General features: G+C 43.2%; 1 pseudogene; it reads left to right on the top strand.

The window, feature by feature from the left end:
- The first annotated feature begins 2,419 nt into the window (after positions 1–2,419).
- Positions 2,420–22,127, top strand: LOC104565527 (uncharacterized; annotated as a pseudogene).
- The last annotated feature ends 1,817 nt before the right edge of the window (positions 22,128–23,944 follow it).

Here is a 23,944-nt window from a genome sequence, read left to right as displayed (position 1 = left end):
TGTACTGGTGTCTGGGGTGATTCCTCCCCAGGTGCAGGACCTTGCACTTGTCCTTGTTGAATTTCATAAAGTTTCTTAGTGCCCAGTTGTCCAACTAAATCTCCCATAATTCAGGAGGAAACAGCCAGTGACCTGCTACTCCACTTGGACACCCACAAGTCTATGGGGCCAGATGGAATCTACCCAAGGGTTCTGAGCGTGCTGGCGGAACTGCTCTCCAAGCCGCTCTCCATCATCTGTCAGTGGTCCTGGTCAACTGATAGGCGAGTAAAGAGTTAATGATGACCCTGCTGAATTGCATCCTGATAATGTGGCAAAGATTTGATAAGGGAAAGAATGGGTACTGTTCCCAGCAGGAAGATAGGAAAGTTGGAAATCCTGTGGAGGCAGGGTGGTCTCGCTTTGCTAAAAACTGCAAAATACCCAAGTGGGCAAGCTTGCAAACACTGATAAGGGTCCAAGACCCATTACGATGATCATGCTGACCATGAAATAGAAGCAGAAACTCTTATCAATCTCACATGAAGATTTTGGAAAAAAAAATGTTTTGAAAGAACAACCGTAGCACAATCATGTCCTCCTTCCATAAGGGTATATAAGACAGTCTAGCATTGATGAATTGAGCAGGGATCAGGAATGATACCTGAACAACTTGTTTGGCTAGACCGTGATGTGAGTATCCCTTCGCATCCCTCAATCTGGGAGGCTGGGCTAAGGTAATTCCTCACAAGGTTGTGTGTCCCCTGTATTTTCAGGGTGTAGAAACGCTGGCATATATTTTTCACTCCTTTCCAGGTTGAGAGTTCCCTGTATACTCAGGGTATAGTAATGCTGTAGCAACTTTTTAAAATTACTTCATTTTATTTTAGATTTTTATTTCTTTTTGGAACAAGCAGTGTACTCCATTTATTTGTGCTAATCGCTAATTCCCGTTTACTAAATGATCAGCTGATTCCTATAACAATCGCGCCAGTTAATGGTAGATGTTGTTATTGAAAAGATCTTGCGCTGATGAATAGAAGCAACTAACTAAAGCCCAGTGGTTGTTGCCCCTCTGGATTATTTTACTGTCTCCTTAATGACAGATAGCGTGACGCAACCCACAGGCATAATTCTCAGTCTAGTAGAAGTGTTCCAAAAATGAGATAATGGTGAAAGGAGGGAGCAGAGTTTGACTCCTCTGGTGGCAAATCCCAGAAAGAGAAGCAATCCCTTCTCTCACCTTAGAGGAGAATTATGGGTAATGAGATCAAAAAATGAGTAAGGCCCGGGAGGCAATTGGGCCTGCTTGTCTGGCGAGTGGAAGGTTATCAGTGAATAAGTGACAATGGTCCATATATCTTATTTCCTGTAGGTCCTCAACAACAATTAGTGAAGTTTTTAATAGGTACAGGAGCACAAATATCAATACTAACACAACAAAATGCTGAGAAGCTGGGTGTGCGACCCAGACAGCAAAGAGTTAAAATTGCCGGTGTGAATGGAGTAAGTGTTTTTTGCGAAATTGCCAAGGGTAATCTACGGCTTCCAGGTGAGAAGCGCATGACAACCACTTGCTTTGCAGTTAGAGATCACAATGAAAATATATTAGGCTTTGATATTTTAAATGGACGAACCTGGTGCCTGCCAGATGGCAGTGTGTGGTCCTTTGGATCAAACATCCACCCCAATCCAGGTAGAAATTGGGAGGCTACAGTGCATTTACTTTGCGCAGCCCCTGCACTCCCTGATTCAAAAATTACAAATGTACCACAATATTCGATATCTGTTGCAGCACAAAATGGAGTTTCTGAAGTCATAGTTGACTTGGAGAAGCGAAAAAGTATCTTCAGAACCCACTTTCCACGTAACCCACCTGTCTGGCCAGTTCGGAAACCAGATGGGAGGTGGCGACTGATTGTAGGCGCCTTGTGGAGGCCCCCATCAAGAACAGCAGTACAGGATGCCTTGTTAGGAGATAATCAACCTCAAGGATGGCAGTCCAGCTGTCTTGTTAATGAACCTCAAGGATGGCAGTACAGAACATCTTATCAACAGATAAGGAACAAAGCAAGAAAAAGAAGAAAACTGCAACCGCAGGGCTGGCGCGTGATTAAGAAGCTTATTAGATAATTTTGACGTAATTCTTTATACTATTGGCTTATTTAGTAACTGCGCTTCGCATGCTTTTTGCAAATAAGGAATAATATCCAGTTTAGTACAGTATATAAGTTTTATCTCATGCTTAATAAAATGTCTTTGGTTCATTATACCAGAGTCCGTGCACATCGTACACTGCAAATGGCGCCCAATGTGGGGCGCTCACGAAGTCCGAACCCTGCAGCGCAGCCCAGCTGAACCATAAACAGAGCAGGAAGAACTCCAGTGTGCACCCATCACCTAATTACAGCTGAGCGGCTTGAGACCCATGGGAAGCGGAATGTCTCAAGAGCAGAAACGCAGCCTAGACATGCTGCAGCGCATGATGCGCAAGCAGAACCAGGAAGTCTCCGAGAAAGACTTAGTAACGCTGTTAGAATGGATCCGGGAGAAGGTGCCTACCTTTCTGAAAGAAGGCACATTCCAGCGAGAGGTGTGGGAAGATCTCGGAAAGCACCTTAAGGAGGGGATGGCAGATGGTGATGCAGTCGCAGTAAAACATGTGACCACATGGTGGCAGATTATGCTTACCCCGAAGGCGGCGAGGTCCCTCCGAATGATAAGACTGACCCGAAAGAAACACCACTACTACCGTATGAGGGGGTGTCTGACCCTCCGAGTGATGATCCGTTTGACCCCAGCCCTGTGGACCCGAAGAAGGAACCTGATCTTTATCCGTCGGACCCGGATGACAGGGACGTAAGAGGGAATCGGGGGTCAGATCGTTGGGAAATGTTTAAGAGAGAGGCAGTCCGGTGGAGAAATTTAGAGATGTTAATGGCCATGACGGTTGTGTACCGACCGCACGCGCCACTGCAGTGGGAGCCACTGCCATATGAGGCTGTAAAAGAGTTGCGGGAAGTGGCCATGGGTGTAGTGAGCACTCTGAAACTATATCAAAGTTGTACATATGTCCAAAACTTTTAAAATGAAAAGGCGCTCTAGTGTTCTCCTAACTCTGCGCACTTTGCTGTTGATGTAACAAAGCATTTTAAAATGTTTCGAGCATTTTTTTTTAATTTGTAAGGTGGTGTTACTATATGGTTATTGGCTAGAAAATCCTGGGTTATAAACTGTACGTATCTATAGCTTGTAAAAACTAGACAGATTCTTGTGGTACATGCTTAGAGTTATGATGTCCTTAATGCGAGCAATGTTTGCTTTGATAACAAGGAGGGCGTGTGCCATTTTGAGATCGATCCGCAGAGTAGTAATCAAACTGCATTAGCTTATGCAGGGAAAGAATGCGCGTGTTTTAGAACAATGTGTAAATACGTGCTAAGTAATGAAATTTATAACCAGACTGTGTTTAATACGTGTGCTTGCAATGTAGTTACTATTAGAGGCTGTGATTTTGTGTATAAGCCACCTGTGTTTACCAGTGAATTGTTAATTAGAAACTATACTCGATATCATGGCATACACCCAACCCCAATCGGTATGGGTTTGTCACTTGTAAAAGAGATGTTAGAGCGTGCAAATTTACAACGGCAGCTCAGCTGGCGTGCAGACACGCCGGTATGGGTCGACCAGTGGCGTAAATAGCGTAAGAGCGGCTGCAGCAGCTACAGCTGCTGGTGGAAGAGCAATTAGCAATTAGCAGTGGGACATTTACAACCAACCAACAGCCCCTGGAACACTCCTGTTTTTGTTATTCCAAAGAAAAATGGTAAATGGAGAATGCTCCACGACTTACGGGCGATTAATGCAGTTATAGAGCCTATGGGTGCCTTACAACCTGGATTACCCTCACCGGCTATGTTGCCAGCAGGATGGCCTTTGATTGTCATAGACTTGAAGGATTGTTTCTTTACTATACCATTACATCCCCGGGATGCCCCTCGATTCGTGTTTTCTGTGCCCTCTCTTAACCATTGTGAGCCCATGCGCAGGTATCATTAGACTGTATTGCCACAAGGGATGGTTAATAGTCCCACAATTTGTCAGATGACAGTGGCAAGAATGTTGCAGCCGATTAGGCAGAGAAATCCAGACATTTTAATCTATCATTATATGGATGACATTTTAATTAGCGGATCGTCGCTGAAAGCAGTCGAGCAAGTTTCTGAACAAATACAGTCTGCAGTAATTGTAGCTGGATTGCAAATTGCAAAAGAAAAAGTACAGCAAGTAAGCCCCTGGAATTATTTAGGATGGAGGATAAGAGATGGTGAAATTCGACCTCGGCGAGTAAAAATCGGAACTGGGCCAATAAGAACGCTCAATGATTTACAAAGGCTGTTAGGAGCCATAAAGTGGATTCGGACAGTGATTGGCCTCACAAATGAGGAATTACGACCCCTCTTCTTGCAGCTTCAAGGGGATCCGGATTTAAACTCCCCACGGCAACTGACGGAGGAAAGTCAGCAGGCCTTAGCAGAGGTAGCACATGCAATTGAGAAAAGGTAAAGTTATAGAATCCGGGAGGAACTAGAACTTGACTTTATTATTATACCTAACAGTTACCAGCTGTTTGCTGCCTTGATGCAATGGGATGTATCAATGGCAGATTTGCTTCGAGTACTGGAATGGATCTTTTTGCCTCACGGGCAATCAAAAACAATTATCACCATAGCAGAGCAGTATGCGCATTTAATCCGAAGAGGCACGCCTTTGAACGTTGAACCTTGGCGACCCGAGAGCCATTTACCTCCCTGCGACAAAGGAGAACCTGCAGTGGCTATTAGCTGAATATTTGCCTATGCAAGTAGCTTTAGCAGATTTTGCAGGACAGATAAACATTCACTATCCTCCACACAGGAAGTGGTTTGAGCTTCCAAACATTCCCTTACTGTCAAGATCTCTTTGGCAACAGACTCCCGTCTCGGGTATTACTGTCTTTACAGATGGATCTGGGCGAACTAACAAGGCAGCTATTGCCTGGAAAACCTCAGCAGATAAGGAATGGCAGACAGAGGTGCAAATGGAGGTACCAGGTTCGACACAGGTGGTGGAGCTAGTAGCTGTAATCATGGCGTTTCAAAAATTTGCAACAGTAAACCTTAATATTGTGACTGACTCTATATATTGCAGGCCTAGTAAAGCGCCTGGAGGGGGCTACACTCCGAGAAGTTGCCAACCCCCTGCTAATGGTCCGACCGTGACACCTATGGACACTATTAAATCGATGAAGTAATTCTTATTTTATCACTCACATATGGTCACACACCACTACGCCAGGACCGTTAGATGAAGGAAACAGAATAGTAGATCGATGTACTATGGTAGCAGAAGTTGTGCCTGACTTATTTCAACAAGCCAGGCTGTCACATGATTTCTTTCACTGGAATGTGCGAGCTTAAATAAAGCAATTTCAATAAACTAAGAATCAGGCACATCAGATTATTGAAGCATGTCCTAACTGTCAACACATAAGTGCAATACCTTCACAAGAAGGTGTTAATCTTTGAGGCCTTGTGGCTTGTAAACTGTGGCAATCTGATGTAACTCACATAGGAGAATTTGGCTGACTGAAATACGTCCACGTTACCATAGATACACATTTGGGATATTTAATGGCAACTGCACATATTGGGGAAAAAAGTCGAGATGTTTGTAAGCATTGGTTAAAATGTTTTGCGGTTATGGGTGTCCCAAAACAGATAATGGGCCCACGTATGCTGCTATACGGACCCAGGAGTTTACTAAACAGTGGGGCATTCAACATATTTTTGGCATTCAACTTTGCCCTATGGGACAGGTGATTATTGAACGTGCCCATCTGTTCCGGATGGGCTCGGGATTCGGCCATAATCACGCCAGAATGAGGTGACTACATAAAGCATTTATTCAGGTGAAAGCACATGAAAGAAGCAAAGTATGGATAACTACTCACGAGGTGATACCTGCCGATCTGGACCCAAACATACTCTCGAGCTGGCAGATCAGAGAGAGAGAGTTGCTGACCGTCTCCCGCAGAGACAGCGTAGGCCTCAGAGTCAGGAGTTTCTTTTTCTCCCCCCCGCTCTCTCCGCGCTGTCCTCTCTATGCCTGGTGCATCCTGGCACATAGGGTCAGTATGACCCAGGAGGCAGGAGTGCTGGAATGGATCTTTTTGCCTCATGGGCAATCAAAAACAATTATCACCATAGCAGAACAGTATGCACATTTAATCTGAAGAGGGAGAGCCTGCCTTCGAACACTGAATGGTAGTGACCCAAGAGCCATTTACCTCCCTGCGACAAAGGAGAACCTGCTATTAGCTGAACATTTGCCTATGCAAGTAGCTCTACCCCGCCCTCACACACGTGCACCCTTTGTCCCTTTGGTGGTCTCTGGTGGTCTTTTGAGACCCCCTGGTGGTCGTCTTGCCATGTCCACTTGATGATGACACGGAACTCACTTGCATATATGGCCCCATTCTGGCTCAGAGGCCCTGTTTTGGTCCTACTGCCCAGTTCCAGACTGTTCTTTGAAGATACAGTGGTCTTTGTCTTCAAACAGCCTTTGCTGTTTTTGTCCATATTCTCTCATGATCTCCCAGGAACATTTGCTGTTTTGTCTGTATTTTCCGGAGACAACAGCAAAAACATGTCCTTGGGTGCATTCTCTTCTGGACTTTCTCATAACAGTTTCCCCCTTTGAGACTTCCAAAGCAAGGTCTCTTTGGGAGTCTCACTTAGACTGCACTTAGACTGCATAGTTCCAGTCATACTTTCGGTTCCTCCTGCAACACCAGTGAGAACAGCACACCATAATTGATGGACAACACTGAACTATTACACAAGTTATAATTATAAGAACTATTAAAATCAAAATAGTCTGTAGTAAAGATGACAACCATCCGTTGAGAGAAATCTCTCTTATTTCCCCTAAAAGTTTATTTAACCATGTTGTTTCCATATCCTTTCTAAGGTCTTGGGCCTGTTGGGTCACCTTTTGAATCTGATTTTTTGCTTATTAAGGTCCTCAGAGACATTAGGAATATGAATGCAACAGTGATCTGAATTTAATTTCAGATACCCACAGACTCCATGTTCTTTAGCTACTAAAATGTCTAGGGTGAGGCAGATCTGAAGTGTCATCCTTGTATTTGCCTGGATCTGCTTGCTAAGCTGTGAAAACCCTTTCTCTGTTACTTTTGCTAATGTTTCTACCTGCCATGTAAGATTTCTGCGATGTAAGTCTTTTTCCAAAGCCGTAACCCCAGGCATTAAAAGACTTTGTAGACCCCAGCCAATTTTAACAGAAGTACTGGGTCCCTGCCAATCTTCTTCATTCTCAGGGACTCTCTTATTTTTTCCCCAATACTGGAGCTTAATAGATGTTCTTTTCCAAGTTGGGCATAATGTAAGCAATCCCAAAGTTACTGGGATACTTACATTAGTATATGACAGTTGCGTGGTCCATAGCCCATCTCCAATGACCCACGCACTGTACCCATGTGCTGGAATGCTGACTTTATTGCATCTTTGAATTTCATTCTTACAAATATGTTGCACTTTAAAAGCCTGTCTAATACTAAAAGGCAGGCTCTCATTTTCACACTGAGATTAAGTGATATTACATGTAACCTCTTTAGTGCAATTCCATCCTGACTTGGTATAATTATGTCTATGTGTATCTCCCCATCTAAAACACCAATTAACTGGGGAGATATATCTCCAATTTCCTTGTAATCTCTTTGCCCAAGTTATGGGGCCTTTCCTCAAAAAAATGCGTAATTGTGACACACCAGGAATAGTATGGTTATGAGTGACACACAAGGTTAGAAGCTCCGCTACTTCCTGTTCTCCTGCATGTTCAGCCACCCATTCAAGGAAAGGAGTTTCTAGTGGGTTTGAGCCTCTTGGACAGGAAGAGATCCATTGATGCCCCAAAACAGTTCTGTCATCTCCTTTCCTCCATAGTGTTGGATCCTGCAATACATCACTTCCTCTCTGCCTACATTTGTTCTCTTTATCCAGATAATAGGTTGTGCTTGCTCTTCTTATGGCTTCTGTTATGTTATCCAATTCTAGGAGATCTATCATACTTATTGGTATTATGCCCCAAGGCAGGGGATCTGCTGCTGAGTGAGGTATAGGGAGGCAGGCTGTAACACTTGAAAGCCTGTTCATTCTTCCAAAACCTTTCACTATGCTCATTACCATATTATTCTCCCGAATTATCATTTCTACTGTTTCTACTCCTCTCTTTTGTCTAGGTATAGGAGAGGAAGCCCTTTGAAGATGGCCAGAGTGATATGTGTAATGAGCATAATGCAGGGGATCTCCTGTATCACTCTGAATCCAATATATTTATTTAGTGCAAGTAGCTTCAATTCTTGGATACCTCACCTTAACAGAGATGCAACACTCCTTTGGAGAATGATGCTGGGCCATACACCATAATCCTCTTATTCCTCTAACATGAATTTCTAAATGATGATACTTATTATCTATTCCTCCATCTAAATTAAAGGAAAGATTCCCCCACTCTATATGGCAGCAGTATTCCAGCTCTGATTCCTCTGACCACCATATCTCAAACCCACTTTGTGCTCCCTTAAAGTCTTTACTTATTATCATTATAGTAGCATGATTCCCGCTGCTCACATTTTTCCACACTGTTTTTCTGCAATTGGATTTAAGTTTAACAATCCCTTCAATCCAATTCTGTCTTCTCCCCACTCCCCATAATATAGTCAATATTATTAAATCTAACAATATGGCAGTTCCCTTTTCTGGAGATCTCATAGCTTCCCTAGATTTTCAGTTTTTAACCCTTTGCAAGGGTTCCTCAGTTCCTCATACGCAAGGGGTCCTCAGTACGTTTGCACCGGTATCCTGGGGCTACTTTTATCCTTGTGTAATGAACCCACAGTTCAATACCCTCTGCCTTTACTGCGGTGTGGGCTGTCAAGAGTACTTGGAAAGGTCCTTTCCACTTCTCCTTCAGTGGTTCTGAGCTCCAGGCCTTCACGTAGACGAGTTCTCCTGGTTGATAAGGATGCAGCAGAGTATCGAAAGCGAGGGGTCCTGTCAGGATGATGTGCCGCCGAAGAGTTGCCAAAGTCTTTCCTAAAGAGATTAAGTACAACTGCAAGTCTGTAATACCCTTTACATGCATTTCTCCAGGGAGTTCTCGTGCCTGATAAGGCTTTCCATATAGTAATTCATATGCACCAATTTTATTTCTTGTATTAGGTTGGATCCTGATTCTCAAGAGGGCTGATGGTAAAGCCTGTGGCCACTTCAATGAAGTTTCCTGACATATTTTACTAATGTGTAGTTTAAGAAAGAGTTTGATTCATCCTCTCCACCTTCCCACTTGACCGAGGTCTCCAAGGAGTACGTAGATCCCATTTAATCCTGAGAACCTTCCCAAGTTGTTGTACTATATCAGTCACAAAATGAGGCCCTCAGTCAGAGGATATCCCTATTGGAACACCAAACCTGAGTATGATTTCTTTCAATAACACCTTGATTACCTCTCATGCCTTGTTGGTGTGACAGGGAAAGGCTTCTGGCCATCCTGAAAAGGTGTCAATTATCACCAAGAGATACCTGTAACCACTTTGTCTTGGCAGCTCTGAGAAATCGAGCTGCCAGTAGTCCCCAGGAGAATTACCCTGTTTAATAATTCCCAGGGGAGGCTTCTTTCTATTCATTGGGCTATTTCTGAGGCATAGGGGGCACTTTTCAGTCACAGACTTTACAATTCCTGTCATTCCCACACTGACAACTGAATTTACTAAACTAGAAATCATAGCCTCACTTCCCCAATGAGTTTCTTTGTGTTTCCTTTCCACAATCTCAGTCATTATTGACTGAGGGACAATAATTTGTTCCGCTGGGGTCCCTAACCATCCTTCATTATTCAATGTTGCATTTAGTGTAGCTGCTAATTTCTTATCTGCCTCATTATATTTATGCCTTACCTCAGGGAGCTCAATCCTTTTTACCGGTACTAGAGACAGGATGCCTTGTTCAGCAGCCTCCTTTGCGGCTTCATCAGCCAACCTGTTTCCCTTGTGTACTGCTGTCTGGCCAAATTGATGTGCTTTACAATGCATCATGGCCACCTCTCTCGGTTGTTTTATGTGCTGTAGAAGCTGAAGGATTTCTTCCTTATACTTGATGGGTGATCCTTGAGAAGATAACAGCCCTCTCTCTTTCCAGATGGCTCCGTGAGTGTGGATCAGTCCATATATTTACCTTTTGGTCTTCGGCTATTCTGAGAGCCTGGCTCAGTGCCACCAACTCTGCCTTTTGTGCTGATGTATTGGCAGGAAGGGACTCTGCCTTTAATGCTTGGGTAGTGGTAACTACTGCGTATCCAGCAATTCGTCTTCCACCTCGTACAAGACTGCTGCCATCTGTGAACAACTCCAAATCAGGATTAGTTAATGGCTCATCCCTGAGAACCTGTCTGCTTGAATACACATGTTCAATAGTCTGCAGGCAATCATGATATAGAGGTTCAGAGTGCTCTAATTTCGAATTCATAAACATTGCTGGGTTAATTGCTGTGGTAGCTTTAAGCTCCACATCATCCTGTTCTAATAGGACAACCTGATATTTCAGCATACGGCTGGGAGACAACCAATGTCCTCCTTTTTGTTCCAAAACAGATATTACCATACGGGGCACATAGACTGTGGTCTTCTGTCCAATCGCCAGCTTTCTCGCTTCCTGAATCAAAAGGATGGTTGCAGCTACTGCCTGCAAACATCCTGGCCATCCTTTACTCACATTGTCCAGCTGTTTGGAGAAGTATCCCACAGCCCTCCTCCATGCCCCCAATTTCTGAGTTAGCACTCCCATGGCCAGGTGTTGTACATGTTTGGCCATGTACAAACAGCTCCAAGGGCTTTGATAAATCAGGTGATCCAAGTGCTGGTGCCGACATCAGGGCCCTCTTCAAGTTTTTAAAGGCTGCTTGGCATTCAGGGGTCCACAACAGGTGGTTCTCTTTCGCCTCTTTTAAGGTTTCATAAAGGGGCCTTACCATTGATCCATAGTTAACAATCCACAGTCTACACCAGCCGACCATACCCAGGAATGCTCTCAGCTCTCGTGCAGTTCTTGGTTCTGGAGTTTGGCAGATTGCCTCTTTCCTGTTATTTCCCAGTGTCCCTTGTCCTCGTGAAATCTCGAGACCCAAATAAACCACAGTCTCCTCTCCTATCTGAGCTTTACTTCTTGATGTACGATATCCTCCTTGTCTGAAGAAATTTAACAGGCTTATGGTCATTTGTAGACATTCTTCCCGAGTTTCAGCTGCTAACAAAATGTCATCTACATACTGCAATATTGTTCCTTCTGGGTTTTCCTTTTTCCACAACTCCAGCTCTTTTGCCAATTGATTGCCAATATTGTTGGGCTGTTCTTAAATCCTTGAGGCAGAACTGTCCAAGTGTTTTGCATTTTACGTCCAGTAGTGGGGCTCTCCTACTTGAAGGCAAATATTTCCTGACTGTTTCTATCAAGGGGTATGCAGAAGAAGGCATGCTTTAGATTGAGCACGGTGAACCATCCATGGTTCTCCTTTAAATTTGCTAGTAAGGTATATAGGTTAGCCACTACTGGGTGGATATCTTGTACAATTTGATTTATTGCCCTTAAATCTTGAACTAATCTATACTGTCCATTAGGTTTTCTCACTGGTAATATTGGTGTATTATATTCTGATTTGCATTCTATTAACAACCCATACTTCAGAAACTTACTGTACTTTCTAGACCCTTCCTTGCTTCCAATTTGAGGGGATATTGTCTTAGTCTTACCGGTTTAGTCCCTGGTTTTAGTGTAACCTTGACTGGGTCCGCCAGCTCGGACTGACCGGGAATTTCTTCTGCCCATACCAGGGGAGTCACTGCATCCTCTTCTTCAATTGGGATCTTTTCCTCCTGCTTGTCCTGTAACACAAAAGCACTTGTCTCCACGGCTTTTGATTCAGGTATCAATAACTGCACATCCCCATCTTTAAAGATTATTTTCACCTCTAATTTGCTTAATAAGTCCCTACCAATCAAAGGCTTAGGACAGTTGGGCATGTATAGAAATTGGTGAGTCATCCATTGTTTCCCTAACTTGAATTTTAGAGGTTTAATAAAAGGCCGTATTTCCTTGTTCCCTGTGGCACCAACAATGCTTACAGTATCAGAGCTAAAATTTCCTTTATAAGTATGAAGTACAGAATAGGTAGCTCCTGTATCAACCAAAACTTTTATTTCTTCATTCCCCAGTCTTAATGTAACCAGAGGTTCAGCCGGGGTTGAATCCCCCGATCCCCGTCAGTAATCTTCATCCGATGTCATCAATTTGACTGCCTTTAGAGCAGGGTCCAACTTTTCTGATCGCGAACATTCGTTTTTCCAGTGTTCCTTTTTCTTGCAGATTGCGCACTGATCCGCTGCGAGGCGGGGCCCTTTAAAAGGAGAGGCTGCTTTTCCCGCCCTCTTCCCATTCCTGGATTGCTTCTGTTAACTGCCGCCCCCCAACACGCCTCTTCCTCTCAGAAAACTTCTTCCGAAGAGGGCATTTGTGCTTGAGCGAATGCAGCTGCTGAGACTGCAGTGTTATGCTTGTTCTCTACTTCTTCTCTGTTATTGTATACCTTATATGCAGTCCCTATTAACGGAGATATTGACATTCCTAGCATACCATCCACTTTCTGAAGTATTTACTCCTTCCAATTCCTTAACTCTGATACAGGCATTCCCTCTGCTCCCGCTGCCTATCACGGTGTTCTGCTGTGCTCAGGTCTTGCCTGCAAACTCCATCCTTCACTTCCTTCATCATCAAACCACACTTTTCCTGCAACTGGATTCCATCCCTTACTTCCTTTATCATCAATCCCCCCTTTCCCGAGAGACCAATAATTACACATCCTCAGACCATTAATTGCACATCCTCAGACCATCATCCACTTACAAAGTCTTTCAAACATTTTTCTCAGTACTGCAAGCCAAACAAAGCTGACATCCCTTCTTTTTGTCCTCCATCATCATTAACACATTCAAATCAGTTTCAAATCAGATATCAGCAACTTACATTTCTTTCTTGTTTCATGATCATTTCTCAGAGAAAAAAAAATAACAAATCTACATATGGGATTTCATCCCACTTATCCACTTTTCCTCCCTCCTGCAAAACAGCATGTTACAAAAATGTGTTAAATTTTAAATTTCCATTCTTTGGCCTCTTTTCTCGATCTTCCAGAGTGTATAGCGGCCACCAATGATTACAATACTCCACAAGTTGTTTTCACGTAAGGGGACCTCCCCCTACTATTTCCCAATGTTTTAAAATGTATCCCAGAGGAGATCTTTTCAAGATCCCTTCCTCCCTTCCTACAGGGAGCAATTACCCATTATGTTGATGCCTTATGGGTGTGCCCCCCCTCCTTTTTCTTATAACAGTCACCAAATGCAAAGTTCAGACACAAGAAATACAAGAAATGCTGCTCTGCATTTTAAAACGGCACAATTAACCAATCACCAAATATGAGGAAACCTGATACCATTCCAAGTTTCAACATCACAGTTATCCAGCAATACAGGCCTGATTTTAACCCTTTGATGGAACTTTAACACAGAGGATCCTGATTTCAACCTTTACCCTTTATGCTACAGCTACCCTGAAGCCCTCCCTGCAAAGCTTTCGCTTCGTCTGACGGGCGAGCTTTTCGACTGACCCCTTCAACCAAACCTGTCCCTTCCCTTAGGTACAGACCTTTGCCCAACCCTGCAAAGCTTTCGCCTTGTCTTATAGGCAGTCAACCTTTTTAAGGATCCTTTTATAAAGAAAGGAATGCCTTTACCTTCCCAGGGGTCTTGCGCAGAGCTCTTTGGTCCAGGGATAGGAGGTTCTCCCCGAGAATCCCTCGGTGCCGGCTGGAGGTCCTGCGATCCCACGGATCCGTTGAGATTCAGAAGCAGTGTCCCATCTGGGTTGCCAGAAACTGTCATCGAAAACCTCTTTACACCAATTTAGTATTAAGAAGCAGGCATTCACACTATTGCAGTGCTGGATGCACGGGGGATAGCTCCACCTATCGTGCACACCTTAAGGTGCGTTTGCTAAAGCTTTTATTTCTAAATTATCTACATATGCATTAAATTCTTAGAATGATCATGCATATTCATTCTATTTCCCGGAACTAATTATAATATACCCCACCTTCACGCCTGTGCGCCCTCTGTCCCTTTGGTGGTCTCTGGTGGTCTTTTGAGACCCCCTGGTGGTCGTCTCACTGTGTCCACTTGATGACGATCCGGAACTCACTTCCATATATGGCCCCATTCTGGCTCAGGCCCTGTTTTGGTCCTACTGCCCAATTCCAGACAGTTCTTTGAAGATGCGGTGGTCTTTATCTTCGTCTTCAACCTCTCTTTGCTGTTTTTGTCCATATCCTCTCATGATGTCCCAGGAACATCTGCTGTTTTGTCTGTATTTTCCGGCAACAACAGCAAAAACATGTCCTTGGGTGCATTCTCTTCTGGGGTTTCTCGTAACACCTAAATTCTCTCAATAAAATAGGCTGCTGGCTAGCCAAGAAGAGTAACGCCACGTGTGCGGCACTAACTGGACTGCTAGCAGATGTAGACTCCATACATCATGCCACCCTCCAAACTAGGGCGGCAATTGATTTTCTATTGCTTGCCCATGGACATGGTGGCAAAGATTTAGATGGTATGTGTTGCACAAATCTATCTGACCATTCAGTATCTATCCATAGGAGCATCCAAGAATTAAAAGAATTAAACAGTCAGCTCCAGGTCGATCAGAACTGGGACCCATTAGGAATATTTACCTGGTTAAGACAGTTTGGACTGTGAGCAACACAAGTTGTAAAGTTTCTGATTCTTATACTAATTGTATTTTGTTTATTGTTAGTGTGTCTGCCTTGTTTCTTATCCTGTGTTCAACGATTGATTGATCGATCATTTAACCATGTTATGACTGCTCAAATAAAAACACCTATGGCAATACAACAATTAAATAAAGAAAGGGGAGATGTGGAGGCCCCCATCAAGAACAGCAGTACAGGATGCCTTGTTAGGAGATAATCAACCTCAAGGATGGCAGTCCAGGTGTCTTGTTAATGAACCTCAAGGACGGCAGTACAGAACATCTTATCAACAGATAAGGAACAAAACAAGAAAAAGAAGAAAACTGCAACCGCATGGCTAGCGCGTGATTAAGAAGCAATTAGATAATTTTGATGTAATTCTTTATACTATTGGCTTATTTAGTAACTGTGCTTCGCATGCTTTTGCAAATAAGGAATTGTATCTGGTTTAGTACAATATCTAAGTTGTATCTGATGCTTAATAAAATGTCTTTGCTTCATTATACCAGAGTCCGTGCGCATCACAAGCTGCAGTGTCTGAATGCTAATACTGCCCCATTAACATCTGCTGTTCCAAATATTGCAAACTTAACGGCTACCTTACAAGCAGCTGCACACCCATGGATAGCAACACTAGATGTAAAGGGCATGTTTTTCATGATTCCCTTACAAGAGAAGGATAAGGAGAAATTTGCTTTCATGTGGGAAGGCATACAATACACATTCAATCAACTCCCACAAGGGTATAAACATTCACCTACTATTGCACATGCTGCACTGTCTGAACTTTTGCAGACAGTCTCACTTCCTCAGGATGTGAAATTGTACCAATACATAGATGACATCCTAATTGGGGGTGATTCTCCCGAAAAGGTTGGGAAAGTAGCCACAGCACTATGGCAAATCCTACTTGAAGCTGATATAGAGGTACCACCTGAAAAGTGCCAGGGACCAAGCAAAGAAGTAAAATTCTTAGGTACTTGGTGGATAGCTGGCAGTGCAGTGATTCCTCTTGATACCTTAAGAAAAATTGAAGAGCCGCAAAAGCCCCAATCAAGGAAAGAATTCAAATCATCTGCAGGATATCACTACATCTTCACAGGAGTGGAAGTGGTCTCTGTCTTGTTTATGGCAACTAAGTGTAGGAAAGCCAATGGGCGGAGTACGGTGCAAGGACTATTGTCTTGATTCTCACATCTACCTACTGCTGATATTATCCAAAGCGATAGTGGCTCACATTTCTCATGTAAAGAAGTGCAAGATTGGGCATAGCAAGAAGGAATTCAGTGGGCATTCCACACCCCATACTATCCCCAATCAAATGGGATGGTAGGAAGAGCTAATGGCTTGTTAGAAAAAAGAGCCTCAACCCACACAAGGCTCAATGAGATACACAACTTCCCAAAGTACCCCATCAATTAAATAATTGTTATGGGCTTACTGGAAGACCTGTAAGCTGAGCAGAGCATTTTTTGTGAAGAGTGAGCTTAGTGCTTAACCTTCAGGGAAAAGGGAATATCCAACAATATTACAGCCAGGACAGCCTGTCATGGTCAATGTACCATCCATTGGTACTGTGCCTATTACTCTAACTAAACCTCATGGCCCACTTGCCTGGGAAGCTACTGATAGCAATGGTGCAAAACATAGAATTAGTGCATGATGGATTTTTCCTTCTTTTTTAAACAGAGTAACCTGTTTGGACTCACCCCACTGAAACAAGCTTCTATTTTCTCTTGTAGCATCCTGCAGGATGGTAGATGGAAGTGTTGCTCATGTTGCTATTTCAAATCCTAATGATGCTACTCCTCGTAATCTGTGGTCAAAGAACTCTAGAGTGGCCATGGTCACAGGCCCATGTTAAGTATACTGGAAGTATGAGACTGAAATCTAATAAAGACTTAAACCTCTCTGTTGCAGTTCAAATGGCTGCAGCGACCTGGTTCAGGGACGGCACGGCGACCACCCCCAAGCCACTCGGGCTATCAGCTAGTTGACAGCAATGTGGTGGACGGCAAATGGCCTTTATTGATGGGAAACAAGGTGTTATATATCTAGGTTTACAACGTCACATCCGTCTGCTTACACCATAGACTAAACACTATTGGCTACTAGGGGCCCTATCTTTCCGTACAGCACGATATCTTCCGGCCGCCGTTCCCTAACTATCTGCAACAACTTCCCCCCTCCCTATGCATAACAAAACTAGCTAAAATACAACTATCTTATTCTTATTACTATCTTATTCTATTCTTATAGTTATACCAATCTTAAAATTACATATCATAAACTTGACATAAAACATAAGGCACAAAGAAGAAGGCGCGTAGAAGGTAGGGGATGACAGGTAATACCAGGGTGTAGGAATAGGGTGTACCTTGGGATAACTTGGGGGTAATACTGAGTGGATATATTCTTAAAGCAGTTGTTGGTGTTCTACTAACATGATGTTAACCTTCTCTAGCCGATTCTTGACAAACGGCATGAGCTTATTCAATATACAGGGTCCAAAGATTAGCGTCATCATGATCATTGTGATCAGCCCTGTCAAGGTGGATATCAGGGTGGTTAGCCACGGCGAACCGGTGAACAAATTTTTGTACCGGCTGCGTTTGGAACAGGGTTCAATGGGTGCTAGTTGGCAAGGCATGGCACTGAAAACTGGTGGCCCTGTAGTTATTTTTTGTACTAATTGCTTGAGATTGTTCGATCTGTTCAAGTACCCCATTTAAAGGGCTGGTGTGACTCTACCTGTCCTATAGTGACAAGCTGCAAAATTAAGATAACGCAAAGGCATCGCGGCCCCCTCTTGTGGAGGCTGTTTTGTTGTTTTCTGGATTCGGTCAGCGTGGAACTCGCAGGCTCGGGCGGGACGCTTGTCACCGGGGTGTACGGGTTACGGGGGTGTCCGATGATCCGGTCCTGTGAACAGAAACTCACAATTTTCATTAGTTTTATTTTGAAGGTAACAGCCACCTGAATTGGGGTCAGATGCTCTTCCTTTGCAACATGCTTAATCATGAATGCTCCCGCCGGTTTTTCTTTAATTCGGATATTTACCTTCTTTTTCTCCTTCCTTAAGTTTGAATCGATTGTGAGCCACTCGTCCTGACTAGTGGCTGATCCGGAGTCGGAACTCGACTGACTGGTCACTTCCGGGCTCCGGTCACTCCCATTGGTTTCCGGCGCCTCACTCGCACCGGGGGCACCCTCGCCCCGCCCTTCCCCTTGTGGCTCGGCGCCATTTTGAGGGGCATAGGGTGGTGGCCTGGCCCAGACGTCATTATGCTCTGACCCCTCACTCGGGTCTTCTCTTCGTCCCTCACTCGGACTTGCTCTCGACCCCTCACTCGGGTCTTCTCTTTGTCCCTCACTCGGACTTGCTCTCGACCCCTCACTCGGGTCTTCTCTCCGCCTCTCCCTCGGACTTCCTCTCGGCCCCTCCCTCGGGCCGCCCTCAGGTGTCCGGTCACTCCCATTGGTTTCCGGTTCCGGCGCCTCACTCGCGCCGGGGGCACCCTCGCCCCGCCCTTCCCCTTGTGGCTCGGCGCCATTTTGAGGGGCATAGGGTGGCGGCCTGGCCCAGACGTCATTATGCTCTGACTTCTTTTCAATGTTCCTGGCTTCCTCGGCTAGCTCGCTCCAAACAGATTTCGGCTGTTTCTGCTCCTCTGTAAGCGGGGCGGGGCTCGGGGATGGAGGGGATGTTTCACCCTCTTGCTGACCTTTAGGCTCAGCAGAATTGCCATCATCTGGGGGGTCCAAAGTCTGCGCAGTTGTCCCGATTCCCACTTTGGACGTGGCCAATAAACAGTCTTTTACTGCTACCCAAGTCTCCTGCTCTTTCATAGCTTTCTGTAGGGCTTGTACAACTTTTCCCCAAGCCTTAAGGTTTTTCCCACAACCTGAGAACATTGTCTCCTCAGCTAATGCCATAGTACATTTGTCCCACAGTTCAGGGTGGAGAATATCCACCGGCTGGTCTATAGCCTTAATTTTCAAAAGCCTTGTAACTGCAAGAGTAAAATCTTTTGGCTTACAATCAATCCCCCAGTACTTATGTAATTGCGATACGACCTTTATGAGGGCTTCCATCCTCCTTGTTGATTCGGTAGTGTCCCCTTCGCCGGGGTGGTCCACTTGCTCTGGCTGCTGCTCACGCTGCTCGCTCATCCAGGCGATGACGTTCCCGGGTTTCGGCACCACTTGTTGCAGTTCAAATGGCTGCAGCGACCTGGTTCAGGGACGGCACGGCGACCACCCCCAAGCCACTCGGGCTATCAGCTAGTTGACAGCAATGTGGTGGACGGCAAATGGCGTTTATTGATGGGAAACAAGGTGTTATATATCTAGGTTTACAACGTCACATCCGTCTGCTTACACCATAGACTAAACACTATTGGCTACTAGGGGCCCTATCTTTCCGTACAGCACGATATCTTCCGGCCGCCGTTCCCTAACTATCTGCAACACCTCTCAACCATGGTCATGCACAGAAATCAAGTATACTTATAAAATGAATGGAGCTGGGGTAATGCTAACCAAGTTTCCCAACTCTGGGGAAGGAAAGGATGTGAAATAAGATAGGATGTAGGATGGACAATGGGTCTGCCTATGAAAAGGAAAGTCAAATTTCTGTGACTGAAATCAAATCACAAGAAGACGTATGAAAAATTTGTGCCACTGAAAAAATGTACTGTTGGTACAATTTTACCTTGGTACGACCTGTTGTTGTAGTTTGGCTTTGCCATAGTGTGGGACTATCATTTAAATTCAAAATCGACATTACTAAGCCTAATATAATAACAACCACCTCAGAATTAATGAAAAGGGCCACCAATTAGTTGTAAATGCACTTGAGGTAACCCAAAATAATATTTCTTTAGCTCTTAGTTGTATCCAGGCTCGACTCTGGATGCAATCTATAGTAGCAGCAACTATAAGAGAAGGTGAAGAAGGCACCTTACCTACTGAAATTCAAAAGGTAATTTTGGATAAAGCAAATAAATTTGAAACGGAATTCCAATCTTGGTAGTATTTAGTCACCTTTACTTATGATGCCATCAGCCATAAAGCTACATTTTTTGTCTTAACAATACACAATGCTTTGTTATTCACCATATACCCAGTCATTGCATGGAGAATAAATCACAGTGGAACTGCCCTCTGTCTGTTAGAACATATAGTATGGGACCAGTGGAACGGAAACAAATGACAAACTGTTGATATTGATGCATGCACCATACAGGAACAATGAGGATTTATTTGTGAAAGTAACACCATGAAAACCCAAGACATTTGTCTTGAAACCCAGCAAAACATTTGTCCTTTTCACATATACCCCGATGAAACCCCTGAGACTGTACTTGTATATGTAGGAAATGAGTGTGTTTGTATGAGACCCTTTGTGACTTTATATTTGTAGATAACATTACTGTAGATACAAGCAATTGCTCAAATATTTGTGTTTGTAACTTTACTGAAATTATGGGATGTGACTTGAATTACTCAACTCCTGTTACTTCTCATCAATTGTTGTAATCTAATTACACATTGAATCCTGATTTATTGCCCACCTCCATCAGAATGAACCTTACATTGGTGAAAAAAAATGCTACAACACGATGACCTGTATCAACTACTGAAATGGATCCAGGACAATGGACAAGGAACCCTGATCACTGTTCATCATGACATGGAAGAGATGCACCATGTTCTGGAAAGAGTGAAAAAGGATGGAGAAAAACATTGGTGGGAAAGCCTTCTTGAATGGTCACCCCCACCAACAAGAATTTTCAATTGCATGCTTCATCCAGTTGTGATTTTACTAACTCTAGTGTTATTAGGTCCATTACTTGTATATAAAGGTTTGGTATATGGCAAAACAAATAAATTCAGCCACCCAAAGCATATAGATTGGTACATAACAATACTTTATGCTAAAATGTTTACTTGCTGTGTATCTGTAAGTGCAAAAAAATTATCAATATACTATTTATGGCACAGAGGCAAGATGTGACTATACCACCACTCTGTGAAGGATAAGATGAATTGACTATGTGTGGTGGAGTGCAATGGGTGTGCTCCTTCCCAGCCTGACTTCCCACACAGAGCCCTGTTCCGCTGCTCATCACCAGTGACATTATTTGGTTGTGGTATCTGCCTCCCTAAATCTCTCCCTCCTCTATCCACTGAAAATTAACCATATGGCTGCATCCTGCTGGGGGATGTTCCGATGGACCTTGGGAAGAGAGATAACAACAAAACAATAGCTGAGGACTAATTAAGTTGGCTCAGCAAAAATTCATCTGATATGCAAAACTGACTATAAGTCAATCATCCCATAAATAGGGGGACAGCCCCAAAACCCAGTGAGCTCTCCTTGCGAGGCAGCGGACTGCACACCAAGATCTCCCCTTGAGCAAGGATGTCTCTCAAGGTTACTCCTCGTGGTTGAGAGATCCCTTACCAGCGACAGATCTGTGGTAAGTGAACATAGCATCCTAGTTTTGTTTATTTGTAACCAGGATTGATTGTGCACATAATCCTTTAGACGTAAACCGTTGATCAAGTCTGGGACTGAGATTGGATTCAGCTGCACCCAGGCTCCTCTGAGAAGGAGTTTGGAAAGCAAGGGGGTCCAATCTGCGCCTCGTGACTCAATGGGAGGGTCTTCCTCGTAATTTTGTATAAACTCATTCTCTATGTAGTGAAGAAAAGTGACCTTGCCTGGAGTCAGCTTAAGAACATTTGCTGCCTTAGTATGGTCTTGTTTCTCTTGTTCATGAATTTGCATGGATCAAGTCCTGATAGATCTATAGCGTTTTGATTCAGTATACAGATTCAGAGATAAGCTGAAGTGCTTATATATTTTACAGGATATTCATGCTCACTCTACTGTTTGTCTTTCTTATGAAAGTTTGGAAAATTCACAATTTCAACATTTTGCATCTGAACTACAGGTAAGCTGTTACTGATTTAAGACAACACTGTAGATGGAAGGCATGAAATCATGAGACTCACAGTGAAGTTCCCAGTAGGAGCACTTCCAAACTTTATTTCTCATTTGCTGAAGTCATTCAACTCTCCAATGATGCTTACAGGAACATTTCCAAATTTAATATTATCAGTCATTATGTGTGAGTTTTTCTGTGACAAAAGGAATATCCGTCCATTTTGCGTCATTACCTTTCTCTTGCCTAGCATAGAAGCTTTTCTATGAGATTTCAATCTACTTGTATTGAACTCTGAAGGGCTCATTTTGCAAAATCTGAGAATGGAAGAGTGTGAGGCCTATGTCTCTTAACCACAGAGCTTTACCAGTCTTAGGGACTGCCTTGCAGATATCAATACAGATATATTAACAGATTAATATTAATATTGCAGATATAAATCTGATAGTTTTTGCAGATATAATTTGATTTACTTAGAGAAAATTCAAGTTCACAGATACAGAGTTGCTAATTATATTTGAGTGAAATGAATAAAGGACTAGCAAATTAGCAATATTATCTGAGAACCTAAATTTACAGCATTGCATTCCCTACTTTCTTACGATGAATACAATGTCCATGGTTTCTATTTTATGTCACCATGATAATCCTAATTACTAATCCCAGGAGTTATTATCATTGCTCTGCTTATTTCACCAAACTAGTTTCACTAGGGACTAAGTTTGCCAGGGTTGTAAACTGTGGAAAAAATATGTAAACTGAATCTCAATGAAAATTAACAATATTTACAAATGATGTCAATTTGTACATATCAGTAAAAAACAGTTGCATTGATATATGAAAAAAAATGAAGAATGGCTTAAATTTCAAGTATATGGTCATCCCCTAGAAAACCTTGCAGCAGACCTAAAAGTAAGACATCATCTTTCTTCTCACTCTGCCTGATTTAATTTTCAAGCTGGAGGAGCACTGCTCTGCTAAATGATCTGTCAAGACTACTTGAGGCTTCTGAAGAGTTTTTTGATTAAAGTCATCAATTCAGCTGCTGTATCTAAATCTGAATGGGCTAATGAATGAGGACTTTCAACTACTGCAGCTCACAGTCTGGCATATTAACAGACTGAACAGTTGATTTGTGATAATATGTGAACTGAGTTGTCTTAGCAAGTGAGCTGTAGAACAGCATCCTTGCTACAGACACCGATCCCTTGGACAGAAAGGCAGAGTGGGCAGCTTGCATGGATGACCAAAGATGGTGATGTTCATCAGCTGGATGCTTTCCAAGCACGGGATGGCACTAGAAGAAGTGCATTTTTTCATATACTGCATTTTTTATTGCATTCCCTGCATTTTTATATACTTCTCCTGCTTAGAAGTGGAGATATCTCATGCTCTAACTCCATGTTTTCTGTCTGTTTTTTTGTTTTGTTTTGTTTAGTTTTGTTTTGTTTTTCCAGAACTCCCTAGAATAGCATTTTCTTTTGCTGATTTTTAGGAAGAGATGAAATATCAAATAAGTGTTTCCCCTTTTTCCTTGGCAAACATCAAAGACAAGATGGAAAACCAATGGCCTTCCAATACTTTCAAGTGTTTTTGAACAATGTTATAAAGAGGACAGAATGGTTAAAAAGCTGACACATTAGACCCAGTGCATCTTATACTGTGACTGGTCAGTTGGTATATAAGTAATGCACAGTATCTACTCTTTCAAAAACACCTCCAGGTTCTCAGCAGAAGGGTGGGGAACAATGCAGAAAGCAACAGTTGCTTTTCATTGGGCTTAAATATTGTTAGACAACAATTTTAATGAACTGCAGACTAAGTGGGAACCTCTGAAGGTTTTCTTGACTTACAGTAGAGCATTTTGAGTCAAAACTGCACTTCCCATGTTTCCTTCACAAGTTTCATTTAAGGAGGCTGAGCAAGTGTTTACTGAGAGACTCAGCAGTGCCTTTTCCAGCTCTTTTAAATCAAGTCCCAAATATGGAGAGGAAAACTGGAGTCTTGATTTCCCTTCTTGATAGCTCTTGTGGCATGGCAGGCATTTTTATGGACTTCTGGCCAGAAAAAAT

This window comes from Tinamus guttatus, unplaced genomic scaffold (genome assembly GCF_059628265.1).
Source record: "Tinamus guttatus ecotype Peru unplaced genomic scaffold, ASM5962826v1 Tinamus_guttatus_pri_ptg000815l, whole genome shotgun sequence".
Taxonomy (NCBI): Eukaryota; Metazoa; Chordata; class Aves; order Tinamiformes; family Tinamidae; genus Tinamus; species Tinamus guttatus.
This window is presented reverse-complemented; position numbering and strand designations above follow the sequence as displayed.